We start from the raw sequence: 15,358 nt of genomic DNA on the forward strand, positions 1-15,358 counted from the left end.
GATTCCTTAGATTGTTCCATATGCCCAAATCTGACAGTTACACTGGCACACTTTGATTCCCCATTTCAAAAACGTGTGTGGAGACGCAACTGAGCGGCTTCCATGTCACATCCTGTTCTCTCAATCCAGCTTTTGACATTTGCAGAGGACTCTTCCAAGGGAGTAAATTAAGCACAGATAGAACTCAGCCTTTTCCCTTTCAGTCACCTCTTCTTTTAACATATTCTTCATCAAAGATGCACTAGAAAACACTGTCTAGTGCGTAGAGAAGGTGTAATTTTTCAGTTTCTCACTGAGACACAGGTTGGCAAATAGGTTAATTTTAGCTTCACAGATTGCAAGGTGTGTGAATAGAACAGCTCTATCAAGAACAAAATAGAGCTGAGAAGAAAGAGCTTCTCTGAACTACTAAGCTGTTTCCTCCCTAAGGTCACAGAAGGCATAGGGGCTATTGCATTAACTGCTGAAACAGCACTGAGTTAAAGAAGTTCAATAGTATCTGCCCCTTTGGTTCTTATCAGGAAAAGAGAAGGGTGTGGAACATGAAAGAAAGAAAAGGATACACAAATTTTTCATGGATAATAATTACAGCTACGTTGATGAAGTGCTTGCTGCTTGCCAGGCACCTGACCAGGAATATGACACATGTGTCATTTAATTCTCACCACAACTCTATGAGAAAGGGACAGTTTCAATCTCCTTTTATAGATGGGGAAGCCAGGGCTCAGAGAAGTTAAAATATTGCTTGAAATCACATAACTGGTAAGTGGTGGCAGTGAGATTTGCGCCAAGGTCTGTCTGGCTTCAGAACTCATACCCCATTTTTCTATCCTGGCTGGTGCCATAAACCCAAAGATAAGAGAAAGCCACTTGCTTTCAGCCTCGAGTTGCCCAGGGCCTCTTAACACAGTTTAGGGATTACCCAGCCTCTCAACTCTTTCTTCCTAGCAGGCATTTGTTAGACCCTCCTTGAGAAGAACAGATGCATAGGGGCTAAAGGCTGGGGAAGATGGAAAAAGCACACAATTCATCTGACACACCCGGTACCAAACCCATGGAGGAAGTAATTAAAACCAATGGGTAGAGTGAGATTTAAGGATTATCTGCATGTTTCAGTTATCAAAAGTGTTCACTGTTCTTCATAAACCTACATAATCAAGTTGCTCCACAGCAGTTTTGTTTGCTTTGCTCTTTTACCCACCTAATTAGCCTAGACAAAGACTTCATCTCTGATTTTAGATGAACAAAGTCATTCTGTATGAAACATAACTGGTTTTGCAAGTTGTATAAGAGTAAGGGCCCACCCTTAGATTAAATACAATTTAAGGCCAATAATGAACAAGGTCATTAAGTCATTTTAGGCCTCTTACTCCTACTGCCTACCTAATCAGGGTGTGTTTATTCATTTTCAAATGTCAGAAAAGTCTAAAGAAGGAGATTTTGCTCATCTTAATAATGCATGGATCTTAAAGGGTGTAGCTTTAATACAACTGACTTGGATTCATAATTTGGTCATTCTCTGGGTATAGACCCTTGTCTCGGTGAGAGAAAATATACAAACACACACATACAAATAGATATCAAACAAATGTTTGCAATTATAATATATTGAATCAAGTAAAGCTTTGTTAAACTCTTTGTTAAAAAAAAACCACTGAGTATTAGCCTAAGGATATTAAATGACTGTCTTGGAGAATAAAGGCAGAAAGCTCTTCCTATTTGATATAGGGGCAAAGCAGACAGCTTAGGGCAGCATGGAGTACTGAAGTTTTGTAAGCTTGTATACTGAAACAAATATTTCTTCTTGGATGAAGTCACAGTTATACAAATGCTTTGTAAAGGAGGCTCCCTTTTAAATCTTTCTGAAAAAGTTTATCCCTTGGATAAAAGCTATCTGTTTCCATAGGTCCCAACAGCCATTGATAGATAAATGAACACTGTGGCAGACACTGCCAGCTGCTCATTAAAATCTGTGTTTTCTACTTCTTCCTGGAAGCACAGGTAGCCTGTGTTCACCATTCTTCTCTGCAGTTGGAGGTGACCATTTAGCCAAGGGAAGATGGGCAGAAGCGATGGGTGCCACTTCCAGGCCCGTAAGAGTCTTTACTCCTCTCTGCCCCTTTCCCTACCAGCTGGAGCCAAATGGTAAAGATGGCACAGACTCCCTGCACCTCAGCCCTTAAGCGACTTCATGAAAGAGAGCCATCCTTCTGCCCTGTTCACTTGCCCAGTATCATCCTGTGAGCAAGAAATAAACTTCATTGTGTTTTATCCATAATATATTTTGGAGTCTATTCTTCTGGCAGTCAGTCTGCCCTAACTAATACAGACACATTTTTTCAGGCAAAAATCAGCTCTAAATCTGTTATAATCGTTTTGGGTTTGACTGACCTCCTAGGTGTGACTCAGTGAAGGCATTAACTATCAACAGCTAAGTCCCTATTGTTATTTACTTAACAGCAAAGCTACAAGGAGTAGCTTGACTGCAAATTAACATCTGTAAATCAGAACATCTGCCCTTGAGACTTTTCACTTAAGACTCATTTTGAAACACCTGTTGGTTTTCTCTGTCCAGGGAGCCTTGACACATGCAAAGTAGCTTTTCAGATTCACAGGCCAACAGTTTCTAATGATGCCTCCATCTCAGCCTATCTAGAGAATGAATACCTATCTCTTTGAAGTGGCCCCCTGGAAACTCACAAGTGAATTTCTGGTATGCCATATCGTAATTACCTGAGTAAGATTACTTAACTTTCTTTAAACAAACTGTGCATCAATTCCCATCTCAATTGAAAGCATAAAAAGAATTTTTAGTTTTTTTGAACAACGTGAGGACCAACTAGAAAACAATGTGCATAAAACTAGTGTAAGGTAAATGCCGTTTTCTTCAATATTCCATGCAATTACTCTGAAGTATTTTTAAGTGGTTTCAAAAAAACATTTTAAGATGATTTTTTAAAAATCTACATAAACAGCATGTATAAATTATCTTTTGAAGTATGCAAATTATTGGTTCACATACAAGAACACCAACGCCCCCTTCTCCACCCTCCCCTCCCCACTGTTGAAGAACAAGTATTCTGAGGAAGTTATTCAGTTCCCTAGTTTCTGACTTCACAGATTGCTGGAACAGGAAATCAGAATAGGGTTCAGGACAGAGGACAGTCCTAGAAATTGAAGAGGGAAATTAGGAGGAAGATAGAATACAAGGGGGAAAAAAAGAAGAGCTAAGCTTGAAAATAAGAGAAAGAAAGTGCCACGCTCAGACAAACAGGCAATGAAGGGCTGGAAACAGAGCTGAGGGTGTTGAGTAGTTCGTTATGCAGTGACTGAAGGGGAGGATGGGTCAGGGACACCCTTTCATAGGCTTCTTGAAGCAGCTCAGTAATGTGACCAGTATGTTATGGTTTCACTGACCTGTGAATTCTAAATTCAGAGTATATTAACTTTTAATGCTCAAATCATAATAGTATTCTCTACAGATGAAATTCTTAGCCTCCTTGCCCAACCCCTGCAAAGTGCTACCCCCACATTATTTGTGGAGCCCCCAAAGAAGTGAGCACGTTGTGCTTAAAAACAACTGTCTACTAGTAACCTGTTGGTGTCTCCCGTGGTTGATGTCCACTCTTTGACTTGAAGGAGCCTCTTGGTTGCCACTGATAAAACATCTGTTATGAGATCAACCAGCTCAGGGGTGAGAAGTTGAGGGTGCTTATGGCTACAGTAAAATGAAAAAGTCAAATGAATGACCTGACACTGGATATCCACCTGCCTTCTCAGCCAAATTCAGCTTATGTTCATCACTGGCCAAATTAAGTAACTCTTTGGTGTTATGTCCTCTCCACACTGAATTCTTCCTCTGTTCCTCTAATCTTGATTTCTCTGTAAACATGTCTTAGAGGCAAAAGGAATTTGATCTCAAAATGGATTCCTGCTTTGGTTTTTGAGGTCTGCCAGTAATTTGTACCATCTAAGGACATCAGAAGCAGCTATTTTGACCATAACCAGATGGCTGCAGCTTCCCAAATTATCTGTATCTTCAGTATAACATTTTTTTTTCCATTTGTTTTATGAAACTTTTTGTGAATCTATTGGTATCTTTTATTTCAGCAATGAAAATTCCCCCAAAGAACATCTTTTCTGTCTCCCTCTAAGCTTTTCCCTAATGATTATAAATTGTGAGGTTAAATATAAATTAAATAATCTGTTCAACTTTATAATGCTGCGAAGAAACATCAGTAACTTCCCAGTAGGCCATGCTGATTTATATAGAGAAACTAGCCTAGATCCAAATCTCAATGTTTCAATAGCCATGCCTTGGCTTCTCAAAAAACCAGCCTCAACTCAAAAAACGAAAGAAGAAAGAAAGAAATTTTAAAAAATCACAATATATACTGTGAGGGCATAAAGTTTTACATAAATATTTTATATATATATTTACATATATAGTATGTATATATATTTACATATATATTTTTTAGTTATATATATTTACAAATATATGGAAAACTTCATGCACTTTCTATATAAATAAAATAAATATTATGTATGTATTTTTAAATTTATGGAGATATGGTTACATGGAAGTCTAAGTTTCAACCAAATTGGGAAGAAGATGAAAAGGAAACCATAAACTCAGGTTCAGTTCAGTTCAATTGCTCAGTCGTGTCTGACTCTTTGCAACCCCATGGATTGCAGCGAACCAGGCCTCCCTGTCCATCACCAACTCCCAGAGTTTACTCAAACTCATGGCTATTGAGTCAGTGATGCCATCCAACCATTTCATCCTCTGTCATCCCCTTCTCCTCCTACCTTCAATCTTTCCCAGCATCAGGGTCTTTTCAAATGAGTCAGCTCTTTGCATCAGATGGCCAAAGTATTGGAGTTTCAGCTTTAACATCAGTCCTTCCAATGAATATTCAGGACTGATTTCCTTTGGGATGGACTGGTTGGATCTCCTTGCAGTCCAAGGGACTCTCAAGAGTCTTCTCCAACACCACAGTTCAAAAGCATCAATTCTTCGGCACTCTACTTTCTTTATACTCCAACTCTCACATCCATATATAACTACTGGAAAAACCATAGCCTTGACTAGATGGACCTTTGTTGGCAAAGTAATGTCTCTGCTTTTTAATATGCTGTCTAGGTTGATCATAACTTTTCTTCCAAAGAGTAAGCATTTTTTTATTTCATGGCTGCAGTCATCATCTGCAGTGATTTTGGAATCCCCCAAAATAAAGTCTCTCACTGTTTCCACTGTTTCTCCATCTAGTTGCCATGAAGTGGCGGGACCAGATGCCATGATCTTAGTTTTCTGAATGTTGAGCTTTAAGCCAACTTTTTCACTCTCCTCATTCACTTTCATCAAGAGGCTCTTTTGTTCTTCTTCACTTTCTGCCATAAGGCTGGTGTCATCTGCATATCTGAAGTTATTGATATTTCTCCCACAAATCTTGATTCCAGATTGTGCTTCATCCAGTCCAGCATCTCTCATGATGTACTCTGCATGTATGTTAAATAAACAGGGTGACAATATATAGCCTTGACATACTCCTTTCCCTATTTGGAACCAGTCTGTTGTTCCATGTCCAGTTCTAACTGTCACTTCCTGACCTGCATACAGATTTTTCAAGAGGCAGGTCAGGTGGAGGGCCACCCAAGACAGATGGGTCATGGTGGAGAGTTCTAACAAAACTGGAAAAGGGAATGGCAAACCGCTTCAGTAGTCCTGCCTTGAGAACCCCATGAACAACATGAAAAGGCAAAAGATAGGACACTGAAAGACAAAATCCCCAGGTTGCTACTCCAATATGCTACTGGAGATCAGGGGAAAAATAACTCCAGAAAGAATGAAGAGATGGAGCCAAAGCAAAAACAACACCCAGATGTGGATTTGACTGGTGATAGAAGCAAGGTCCAATACTGTAAAGAGCAATATTGCATAGGAACCTGGAGCGTTAGGTCCATGAATCAAGGCAAATTGGAAGTGATCCAACATGAGGTGGCAAGAGTGAACGTCGAGTTTTAGGAATCAGTGAACTAAAATGGACTGGAAAATTTAGACTTAAATTGAAGAAAGTAGGGGAAACCACTAGACCATTCAGGTATGACCTAAATCAGATCCCTTATGACTATACAGTGGAAGTGAGAAATAGACTGAAGGGACTAGATGTGATAGACAGAGAGCCTGATGAACTATGGACGGAGGTTCGTGACATTGTACGGAAGACAAGGAACAAGACCATCCACAAGAAAAAGAAATGCAAAAAAGAAAATGGCTGTCTGAGGAGGCCTTACAAATAGCTGTGAAAAGAAGAGAAGCCAAAAACAAAGGAGAAAAGGAAAGGTATACCCATTTGAATGCAGAGTTCCAAAGAATAGCAAGGAGAGATAAGAAAACCTTCCTCAGTGATCAGTGCAAAGAAATAGAGGAAAACAATAGAATGGGAAAGACTAGAGATCTCTTCAGGAAAATTAGAGATACCAAGGGAACATTTCATGCAAAGATGGGCACAATAAAGGACAGAAATGGTATGGACCTAACAGAAGCAAAGATATTAAGGAGAGATGGCAAGAATACACAGAAGAACTGTACAAAAAAGATCATGACCCAGAAAATCACAATGGTGTGATCACTCACCTAGAGCCAGACAACCTGGAATGTGAAGCCAAGTGGGCCTCACGAAGCATCACTACAAACAAAGCTACTGGAGGTGATGGAATTCCAGCTGAGCTATTTCAAATCCTAAAAGATGATGCTGTGAAAGTGCTGCACTCAATATGCCAGCAAATGTGGAAAATGCAGCAGTGGCCATAGGACTGGAAAAGGTCAGTTGTCATTCCAATCCCAAAGAAAGGCAATGTCAAAGAATGCTCCAACTCAGGTAACTGGACTTTATTTGGAGTTACTAATAAAAATTGATTTGATTAGGAAAGGATTTTATAGAAGCAACAGAAAAGCCATAATTACTGTCACTGGACTGAAACTCACTATGGGATTATGCAATCTCTGTCCTCTCTCGCTGAGGCATGCTCCTCTTTAGAAAGACAGCAAGTTTAATCCCCATCTCTTCCTTGTATAGGGCATGCATGATTGAGAAGTCCACACATGGCCAGCAGAACTATCTTTTGTACCCATTCCAATCATTCAACTGGATCTTTGTGCAGGCTGGTGTTATTACTCTGACAACAAGCTTATAAATAACGTAACTTGCCCCAGTAAAGGCTTCAATGACAGTTAAGGAGAAAACCAAAAAAAGAAAAAAAGGCAAGATGGTTTGAGTTAGGGTGAAGTAATAAAACTGGAGGACATTACTGTAGAATCAGAGAGGTTTAAGTATTAGTTTGCGTTTTTCTGTACCTGATTTACATTTCTTATGCTAGTCCTTAAGTATATGGGAAAAGATCAGCAGCTTGTGTTAAGAGACTGATTTGATGAGTGGCTGAAGGTCATTCTTTAAACCTCTCTGGGCCCTTGTTTGTTCCAACTGTAAATTAAGAACAATTCCTTATATTCTTAGGGCAACTCTGAGAATTTAAGATGCTAACATGCTTGTCATTGAACATATGCATTTTGCCTTGTCAGAATAGACTAAATTATGCTGTGGTTAACAAAGATCTAAACTAAACCTTTTGTGCTTTAACATGATACAAGTTGATTACCTCATACATAGTCCAGGGCAGACCTGGGTCACTCTTCAGAGTACCTGTTCTCCAAGAAGCAGGGTAGCAACCCCTGATACTTAAGTCCTAAGGATCCACCATCTCAACAAATATCCCCCTCCATGACAGCCCTGGTGGGAGAGACTGGGACCACTGACAACCTGTTGGCCAGAGCTTGTCACATGACTTCTCCTAAGTGTAGGGGTGGGGTGGGGTGGGGGCAAGTTTTCCCATGCACAGGGATGAGTTAAGTGAGAACTCGAAGTCTTCTCCACAGAGTTTTGTAAGAAAGTGCATTTAATATATAAAAAATGATATAAAATACTTAAGAAACCATAGATAGTAGTATGCTGCTGCTGCTGCTACGTCGCGTCAGTCATGTCTGACTCTGTGCGACCCATAGATGGCGGGCCACCAGGCTCCCCCGTCCCTGGGATTCTCCAGGCAAGAACCCTGGAGTGGGTTGCCATTTCCTTCTCCAATGCATGAAAGTGAAAAGTGAAAATGAAGTTGCTCAGTCAGGTCTGACTCTTCAAGACCCCATGAACTGCAGCCTACCAGGCTCCTACATCCATGGGAGTTTCCAGGCGAGAGTAGTGGAGTGGGTTGCCATTGCCTTCTCCAAGATAGTAGTATAGGGAGTTATAAATATAATCACAAATACCTAAGAAATAGAATCTTTGTGCCCAAGTTTCAGCTTCATTGTAGGGAAGCTGAAAAGAATCCTAATAGCTCCTTCTCTCAGAGAGCTTTCTTATTAGAGAGACAAGATATCCTTCAAAGAAACAAGGCAGCCAGAAACAGTGGAAAGAGTTCAGTTAGGAGCCAGACTACTTGGATTCTGCTACCAGCTCTGTCACCTACTAACTTCATCATCTTGGGCAAGTACCTCAGTCTTTCTCAGGTTTTCATCTAAAAACTACATAAGAGCATGTACTTCATCTGCCTTACAGGGCTGTGGTAAGGATCAGATGAGGTGACCAGTGTGCCTGAGAACTGTGAATGACAAAGTATTCTCCACATACAGGTTATATATGGAGAACAATACAAAATGCTACAGTAATAGCATTTGAACCATTTATTGAGCATCTACTTTCTTCATAGACTTTATACTTTACATAGGATTTTTCTTCTTGGAGTTTGGTTGGATTTAAATAGGAAGAGAAAAGGAAGGGAAATTGTATGGTGAGTGGCTTGAAACAGTTGGAAGGGCTGGATTTGTAAGAGTAAGGCCTAGTGTTAAAGGCAAAAAGAGTTGAAAAGTTTCTGGAGATATGTGGTTGCACAGTGTGAATATATTTAACATTACTGAATTGAACACTTAAAAATGCTTAAGATGGTAAATTTTGTTGTGTAGCTTACCACAATTAAAAATTTTTTAAACTAAACCAAAGCAAAAAGACAAATAAGGTAGATCCGAATAGTACAAATGGTTTCTGAGAAATCAGTTATAGGGAAGGGCCCACTGATGGAAAAATTTAAAGGCAAGTTGACAAGAGTGGCCTAGATCCAAGTGTTAATAGAAATCCTGATAGATTCTTGAATAGGAAAATGACATGACAAAAATGCTGTTTAACAAGATTAATTGGATACAATATTCAGGATGAATATTTACATCTGGAGAGATTCCATAAGAATGGACCATATATGATTATTTCTTGAATCTAGAGAACATGATTAGAAACCTGAACCAGGAAATGGAGAGAAAGAAAATGTGGCTGTGAAGACAAAAGCCAATATATTGTGTCATTGATTGGATAAGGAAGATAATGAAAAGAGGAGAGTCAAAGATGCTCCCAAGTTTGATCTGGAAGGTAGCAAAAATGACTTTGCACCTTTTATCCGCTGTCACAAAAGGAGAGCCATCTTAAATATTTTGACACAAAAGGAAAATCATATGATTACTCAATAACAGAATAAGAGCTTAAGAACAACTTGTTCATTTTTAATCTCTAAGAAGTGGCCACACAAGCTCTTTCTTAGAAAAGTGGAGTCAAACAGACTTAAACTATGGTCATCTCCCTTGATAGCTACCTCACCATTACTGTGAACAGATCCACAGTCCTGAGCATAAGACGCAAGGTCTGGTCACACCACACTTGCTTGAACCTGTACCTCATTATATCCTCTCATATGCCCTGAAGGCTTCCCACACCAACTGCCTAAGGCTTCCGCAAGCAGGCTGTTATGCCTTTGCTTCTCCCCTTATGCCTTTGCTTCTTCAGTTCCCTCTATGGAATACTCTTTTCTTCTTTTTTGTGAAGGAACTTGTCATGCCTTGCCCTGTACCTCAAAATAACTTTGTTGTTTTAGCATATTTGTTTCATTCCTTTTGGGATTTTGACTAATGGAAAAATGTGCTTATGTCTCTAGTATAACCAGTTTATCTGGATTTGTCCAGCACCATCACCATTTTAAGACCGAAAGAACTGTGTCCCAGGAAACCCATCAGTATCAGGCAAACTGTGACAGATGGTCACCTTACACCTTTATTAGATCACAAGCCAAAGGACAGAGAGAGCAGCCTAGGTATTTCTATGGGCACTTTTTTGCATTGTTTCAATCATCACAGATGTCATCATTCCATTTTACAGATGAGGAGACAGAGGCTCAGAGAAGGTAAGGAACATGTTTTGGAAATGGCAGAGCTGGGATTTGAACCTAAGATGTCTGATTTTTAAACCCATTCAGTGGAGAGCCAAATATTAAGGCTTTGGGGCAGGAGACTGCCAAGTGCTTCCCTAAACCCTGCTTTCTGTATTCCAAATGTGACAATGACTAGCTCAAACAAACGTTAATTGGACTGCGATTAACTGATTGGTAGGCACCTAATGTGAAGGAGAAATGAATAAAGAGTAAGGGAGTCAAAATAGAGAAATAATCACTAATTTTCCACAGTGCAAAGAAGAAAGAAGGATAGCAATGATGCTTCTAGTTAGAGCTTAAGATAAAATTATATCTAACCTGAATGTTCTCCCAAGTCTTACCTCCTTTCAATCAGATGGAAACCAGATCCTTTTTTCAACATTTTCTCAGAACATTTTCAAGTATTACTTCTCATTATTCTTATATTATTCCATTTGCATTTTAAGCATACAGTGTAAAGGCTGGAAAACAATGAAACATGCAAATAAGGAAGCTGAAAGTGTTCTTTGAAAAGTTAAGTGATGAAAAGTAATGGCATTCAGGTTCTTTATATGCAATACATTATCTCTTAAATTGACTTTTCTGTTCCTTTTCTGCCTTCCCCTGATTTTGTTACTCTTTGTGTTGAAAAAAATAAAATTCTACAATAGCATTATTTGCAGGGTAAAGTAACTTTTAGAGTTTGAATCATTTGCTTTTAATCTTAACCTGGGCAGAAAATTCTATAGCAATTCTCCATCATTACTATTTGAGATAGATTATCAAATTAATCCAGATGCATTTAGTACTGAATATTATTAAAGTCTGGGCTATTCTGAAAGTCAAGGCTTTTCCCCCTTCTTAGGCCAGAATTAGTTACCTGAACTTCCCTAAAGGGTGTTTTTTAGCCAGTTGGATCATTATATGCCCTTCCAGGGCATCATTGTGAGGAGCTACCTTTTATAATTGCTGTTTGCATAAAGGCAGCTTTTAAATTGTTCTCACTCATAATCTGCAAGCTCTTATGAAAAAAACAAATCATTTCTATTAAGCTGCTTTTTTAAAGTGCCCAAAATAGCACTCTACACAGATCAATTGAGAATAAATGTATCTTCATGATGGCTGTAGGGACAGTAGTCACAGAAACCTTCTTCAAGGGTACTAGCACAGTCAGTAAAGCAATTTGTATCTATTTTTAAATAATCCAGAAAGATCTCTGCACTCACAGAATGACTATGTGAGCCCAGCCCCACTCCCCTCACTGTAAGCTCCTTCCCTTGACTCTCTCAGCTGAGCCCTGGCCAGAGTCTTTCTGGATTCTAATTCTGCTCTCCTCTGCCCCTTGGTAGAGAATCTTGGAGAACATCAGTCCTCAGGCAGTGTGATGTCAACATAAAAAAATTCTGTATCTCAGGATATTTTCTAAGAGTTTTGACGGAAGCAGGAAGTAAATGAAGCTTATCTTTAGCCTGACCTTTGGGGTTTTATACCCTCCTCATTGAGTAGTTCCCCTCTCCATGGGCCTTGCCAGTGCTTATGAAGGGCTCCTTCTTCATCTCCTACCTTCATAAGCTACTGTCCCTAGGTTTTCACCAGGTCTCCTCCCAGGAGTATTTGCATCTTAAATATAAAAATCTTCCCTCACCGAAAAAAAGAGAAGAATTTTAATTATTTTTTTTATAAAAAGATGCATACTTACTTCACAAGATATAGGGAATTATAAAGAAAATAAGAATCACCCATCATCCCACCATCTCTGGGATGGGATATCTCCTTCAGGATTACTTTCCAAACTTACTTGCCTATATAAGTGAATGAGACCATGCAATAATAACCTACCTTTTTCTCTATATATTATAACATTCATAAAGGCCCTCAAAGCTCTTTTTTAAAGTGTATTAATAAATGCTGGCATAATCTGATTCTAACATTTTGTCTTTTCTGGTAGAAAAAGACTGCTGTGCTCTCTCTCTCTCTGCACCTTACCACCAACACACCATTTGGTCAGATGATACAGAGAACACTCTTTATTCACAAAATAAATCAGTTGACTCTTCAAATAGGATTAAGAACAGCCCACCAAATGTGGCAGGTCTGTCTGCCCCTACACTGTGCTCTCCAAGGACACATGCCAGGCCCTGGTCTTCTTTGTACTCCTCAGTACTCAGAACTTGGACTTTTTTCATGCACTGACTGAGTGGCCTCTGTCAAGCTAAAAATCCATGTTTCAACTTGGCAAACTGTCTTCTCTTACTGCTTTGAGTATTTCCTCCCCTTCATTTTCTGTCCTTTTCATAAGATGTTGGACCTCCTGCTTTGGTCTCGTATCTCATTGCATTTTGAATTTCTATTTCTTCTTATTATTGTTTTATATTCCAGGAGATTTACTCTACTTGATTTTCCAGCTTTTGCACCAAATTTCCTTTATGTAGCTAAGAGTGCTCACTTTTCTGATTGTTCTTATTTCATGGAATATTTTCTTGACTCTTTGAATGTTTTTCTTTTAAAATTTTATTCTGTTTCCTAAATAATCTTGGTATCAGGTTTAATTTTTTTCTGTTTATCTTGGTCTTTCTCTTTTGTGACACTACATCTGTGTCCCCACCATCCCCAAACAATGAATACACGCATCATCACCAACACCTTAACTTTCCTCCAAGGGTTAGTTCAGTTTTTCAAGATGAGGGTCTCTGAATATTTTCCAGGGAATAAATTACTCTTCAGGTTTCTAGGGACAGGAATATACATATTAATAAAGATGCACAGTCTCTTACCCACAATTCTGGAATCCAAAGACTTCTAAAAATCAATGTTTTTTCCTAAGCTGACAGCTGATTAATTATGTTGCAAACCCAACCTGAACCGACTGCAACTGATTACATGTGATCTTTATTTGTCTACTTAGTATAGAAATATTAAAGGGTTTGTTTATGAGGTGCTTGCTGTCCCAGACCTTCCTGGGGTGTTATGTAATATATATGAGATACGTATTCCCCCAAGACCCTGTTTTGTTTTGTTTTTTAATTTATTTATTTGGCTGTACCATGTCTTAGTTGCAGCACATGGGATCTTTAGTTGCGGTATGCAGGATTTCATTACCTGACCAGGGATGAACCTGGGCTCCCTGCATTAGGAACACGGAGTCTTAACCCCTGGACCTTCAGGGAAGTCTCAAGACCCTGTTCTTTTAAAAGGGTGTTTTCAAACATTGATTGCTCAAAAGGTAAACTAAAGAATTGATCTACACTTTTGAGTGTTGCTATTTTAATAGTTTTGTTGTTAAAGGTGTTTATTAGTTGTTTTTTCTTCCTCATTATACCAATGAAATTTCCAAAGGAAAAAAAGTCTTAGGACTCAGTTTTATCTAAGGTACCCCATTTAAACACAAACAGGAAAATTATCAGTGATCCATTAATTTGTTTGTTTTATCACTTGGTGTTGATTCTATATTTAGTTTTCTTGTCCTCTTCCTAATTTATTTCCATGCCTGGACCAGTTTTTTAAAGGCCTGGGTCTTTTCATCCTGGCATGCATATAATGGTGAGGCAAATTAATTTAAAATCTATAGTGAAATACTGTGGTGAAAAAATGTGAAAATGAAACTTTGATTTAGAAGTGGTTCCTCACCCAGAGCCATTTATATTGGCCACACATAGTTCACTGGCTATCTCAGTTAGGCAGAATCATTTTTCTAGTTGTATGTGGAGTCATAAGGTGGAAATCAGATTAGCCTCTGTCTTAGTAGAGCCCAAAGCTATTAATAATAAATCCAGCAGATATAGTTTAATTAGAAAAAAAAAAAAACTAGAAACTATTGGCAGACAGAAATCACCTAATAAAAAAGTAATTTATAATGCACACCCTAATTAATAATTTACTCCTAGGGTAAAAAAATTATCAAAAGTAATTACAATTAAAATACACTATTTCTTCTTTAAGGATAATAGGATAACACTAAGAAGCTAGAATAATCTTGAGCAACAAATTCAACTGCTGTTATCGCCACTTTCTGTCAAAAATTGTAATTAATTTTTAATGCTTTGTTTTTTATACAGATGTTTCTTTCCCTCAGCTAACAGTCCATTAAACTGATAATTGTGAATTTATAAATGGTAAAATTTTCTAAACATAGTCTAGTATAATTCGACCCAAGAAAGCTATCCACTAATTTAAAAGGATTAGGAAAACAATAGCCAAGTGCATAAGGCTTGGATGACAGATTAAAATTGGCTTAAATTAGGCTACATTGAGTTACTGACCTAGAACCAATTTCTGATTAACCAAGAGACTTTAAGGAAGGAGATTAAATACAAATATCCTGCCTTAGGCTATAAACATTACAAGAATTGTAACTTGGTACATATTTTTCATTCATTTCCCCAACCTCTCACACAGAGCCTGGCAGAAAAATTCACACTGAAAAAATTTATTTTGCTTAAATAAATTAAAGAATAAAGAATTACATACATATATCATTATATTGTACATCTAAAACCAGTATAATGTTATATGTAAATTATACCTCAATTTTAAAAAATACTTTCTCCAAGCAAACAATTTTGCCAAATTTAAGGAAGAAAAGAATTCCAGAAAGAAGAAGTATGTATATAAACAGTTGTTCTGGATGCTCAGATCTCCCTTAAGGAACAGAGGACTTATTTTCCCCAGCTTGTGGCAGGTGCTGCTGGCTAAGAGCTGTCAATCTAAAGAGCACTACTTTACCTAAAATCATAACCCTACCTCAGAATGACCTATATCCAGTGACAGATCTTTGGTGGTCCAAAAGCCTCTACTCTACAACTCTGAACAGGTTATCATATCTGAACTCCCTTTAGGGCTGTCTGAGGACACTGTTGAAATTTCACCATGGCTTAATTTTGCTCCTCTGCCCAGTTCTACTTCCTTCCATTTCCTTGAGCATTTCCTAATAAATCCCTGGTATACTAATCTCCATTTTAGGTGCTGCTTGCTAGGGAACCCAACACAACTTTCCCTAAATCGCTTCCTTTATTATCCAGAGTACTACTAAACTTAATAAGCCAGTAAAGAAAGGCTGAAGAAGGAAGTTCTC

The sequence above is a fragment of the Muntiacus reevesi genome, chromosome 3 (assembly GCF_963930625.1).
Source record: "Muntiacus reevesi chromosome 3, mMunRee1.1, whole genome shotgun sequence".
In the NCBI taxonomy this organism is placed as follows: domain Eukaryota; kingdom Metazoa; phylum Chordata; class Mammalia; order Artiodactyla; family Cervidae; genus Muntiacus; species Muntiacus reevesi.